The sequence below is a fragment of the Suncus etruscus genome, chromosome 2 (genome assembly GCF_024139225.1).
Source record: "Suncus etruscus isolate mSunEtr1 chromosome 2, mSunEtr1.pri.cur, whole genome shotgun sequence".
NCBI lineage: Eukaryota > Metazoa > Chordata > Mammalia > Eulipotyphla > Soricidae > Suncus > Suncus etruscus.
The window spans coordinates 160,375,676-160,379,505 of record NC_064849.1 but is presented as its reverse complement, the minus strand read 5'-3'; positions in this window follow the sequence as shown (position 1 = coordinate 160,379,505).

Below are 3,830 nucleotides of genomic sequence, written 5' to 3'. Positions count from 1 at the left end.
TACAAAGAGAAATAGTAATTTATTTTTTGGGGGGTTGGAGCAGAGTGATAGCACAGCGGGTAGGGCATTTGCCCTGAATGCTACCAATCCACGTTTTATCCCTGGCACCCCATATTGTCTCCCAAGACTGCCAATAGCGATTTCTGAGCACAAAAACAGGAATAACCTCTGTGCATTGCCTGGTGTGGCCCAAAAACTAAAAAGGCAAAACAAAAAGTATATATTTTACATATTTTATAAGTATTTTATATTTTATATTTATTGTATAAATATATATATATATATATATATATATAGTATTTTCCTGCTTATAAGAAGCTGGTATTTGGCATGCTGAAATTTACTCGAGCTTCAGGGACAAGTGATCAACCCCCTTCATACCACACATCCCATCCAGCTGCCAGGCGTCATTACTCAGTCATATGCTTGTCTTCATTCATCTTTCAGGGCACACAGAAGAGCTGAGTTACAGAGCACCGCATCTCATTCAGCCACCGATTATGCAGCTTTCTAGTGCTCAGTCCTCTGTTCAGCTTTTATGGGACACAGAGGAGGTGCTCTGCCTCCCTCTAGCTGTCCTATTAAGCACTGCACCCCAGCCAGCTGCTCATGGAGGAGCCCCCTCTCTGCTTTCAATGTAGATCACTGTTTTATGTTTACATGCTTAACGACAAATAACTTTGGGTTTATACGTGACAGATTTCGAGCTAAGTACATGCATGACATAATCATTTTAATTAAAATTTTCATAGTTAGGGCCCGGAGAGATAGCACAGCGGCGTTTGCCTTGCAAGCAGCCGATCCAGGACCAAAGGTGGTTGGTTCGAATCCCGGTGTCCCATATGGTCCCCCGTGCCTGCCAGGAGCTATTTCTGAGCAGACAGCCAGGAGTAACCCCTGAGCAATGCTGGGTGTGACCCCCAAAAAGAAAATTTTCATAGTTAAATCCAATCTTACGTATTTTAATTTCCATTTGGTGTGCATTAAAAGAGAGGTAGTCTTATACGGTGAATATAGCCCAAACATTATTTAAACAGGAAAAGTAGAGGGTGTCTTGTATGCCCAGTCATCTTATACACCGGAAAAAATACGGTATATATATATCTTTGTTTGGGAGTCATACTATAGCACTTGGTGCTACTCCCAGCTATGTGTTAAGCAGTTACTATGGGCAGTTCTTGGATGGGGCAAAATGGGAGTCCCAACATCCAGCTTAGTTTTCTTGCATGCAGAGAATGATTTAGCTTCTGAACTATTATCTCTGCAACTTATGAAATATCCTTTGTCGTTCCTTTTGGTTGCTTTTGGTTGCTTTCTAATTGTTTTTACTTTTAGGTACACTGTAGTATTAACCACGGCTTACATATATGTATATAAATTTAAATTCATATATTTATTATATAATACATGAAAATAATATATACATATATAAATGCATATGTGTGTATGTGTACATGCATATATTAACAGTAGTTAATAGTATATATTACATATATGTATATATTCATATATAAAAGGCATATGCAAAAATACAGATTATACATAAAATACATTTAAATTATAAATAAGAAAGCAGCAAGGATTTTTTACACTTCAACTCATGAGCGGAATATTATTTATAGTAATTTATTTCTTTCCTCCTAATATTTGTTTTTGATTTTTTCATGAAAGCACTTAAAAAGTTGTTCAAAATCAAGTGGTTTCAGGCATCCATGTTCCAATACCAATCGCATCACCAATGTGACAATCTCTTCACCAATGTCCTCAGTTTCTCTCCAACTGCTAATTTCTTCTCCTAGCGGAAACATAACAAATTTACTTTGTTTTTCTTGCCCCAACACAATTTAAAGGATTGATAAATGATGTGATCAAAAAAAATAAAATAAGATAAACATACATTTGTGATGATTAATTGTTTTTTAAATTTTAATCTGTGTAACTAAAGAAATTCAAATTAAAGACAAGTTCAAATGGAGCCAATTACACTAAAATTCATCAAGACTTAAGAATCAAAACCAAACTAATCAAGCTTTTAATACCATCCATTCAACCTCCTTCCATTCTCTCAATGCCTCTTTGCAGGTTGAATCTCCAAAGGAGTGTTGTCCTTATAAGATAATTTTTGATAAGTAATCTGTGTACTGAGAACCACTGACTTTCTCTTCAGGACAATGTTTTTATAACAAGCAAAATTATATTTTGTATATTTTTCTGACTATATAAACTCCATTTTATATAATTTTTGCACCTCCATATATTGAATCTACTATTAGATGGATAAAATACTCTCTGGTTTATGATCTTAATTAAGCTAAATAGATCTTTAAAACTAAAAATAACAACAACAAACAAACAAAAAGAAAACAATGAGCTTCATAGTTGTATTAGTTTGATCAAACTTAACAACTCATAAGCACTTCAGAGAAAAATAGTTATTAAAATTTATATAATGAAAGATATAAATGCACTTGGTATGAATTGACAAACTTTTTTCAATAAAATTAATAATTAAGCCCTCTGAAGAAGTAATATTTCCACATTCCTTTTACACTCACATCTAACTAAACATTTGGCCTGACTATCACATTCAGATTAATTAATTTTTCAGATGATAATCAATTCCTTCTTTTCTTATCTCCAAGGATACATGTTTCACATTATAAAATTTTGACCTCAAAAGCTCATTTTAAAAATTATTTGTTGATGACTGACATAAAAAACTATAACAAAATAAGAGTATTAGTTTCCATTTTTACCTAAATTTGTAGCAGTTTAATCTGCTTCCTTAATGTCAATTGGAATATGAATTCCACTCATAAAAATATTTCATATACATTCCTCTCATAAAATATTTCATAGAACGTAATTCTTTTGCAACACTTGTTAACCCTTTTAAAAACAGAGGTGGTATTTAATCCCAGTTGTTATAAAGAATTACCTGTCTACATAAAACTTTTGCTGTCAACCTATATATGATTTGGTATTAAGTGGGGCTAAGATTGCTTCAATAAAATTAAAAGAATGAACTGTTGAGTTCAGGACAGTTTAATAAAATAACAAAGCGAAATAGCATAACTTGTCTCTTTTTGACAATTATAGGAAAAAGAGTATGTTAGTCATAAACTTTCTGCTTTGCCAATAGTTCACTATCATGTATATTACTTTCTTCTTCAACATCAGTAGTATGTTTCAAAATTTGCATTTAAAAGACCCAACAAGTATTCAAAAGAAATAGACTTGAAAGCAATCTACTGAAAGACAAAAATATCAGCTGGTACTGTATATATTTGAACAGTCGTAACTATGATATTAAAGGAGACAAGTTTTAACTGACCTGCAGTTTGTAAGACATTCCTCAAAGGCTGTACACCTCCATCATTCAAGATTCGCGAAGAACAGCTGTTTTCAATCAGAGTGATAGTTTTTCTACAATGCTTATATTAAACTGTCATTTCATACACTACTTCCATTTCAGGACCCTTTTATATCTGTGTTAGTTTTAATGCCTCTATTTGTAGGTGGATGACAGGGAGGTAATCCTAATTTTAATTGTGTGTATATTTAACAAAAATTGAACAATAACCACTCACAATAACCTTCTCAGAAATTGAACATAATTATGAGTATGAAATGAAAGCAATAGTGGAAGAAGCAGCATAAAGATCACTGGATTTTTATGTCATGAAGACTGGAAATTATTAGGTATGCATTAAAATTCTTTGAAGGGAAACACTTATGCAACTTTCTTTGAAAGAATCAATAACTATGATATATTAGTGCTGTTGAAATATTGTTTTTTTAACAAAAATAAAGATAAGACAAAACAAATA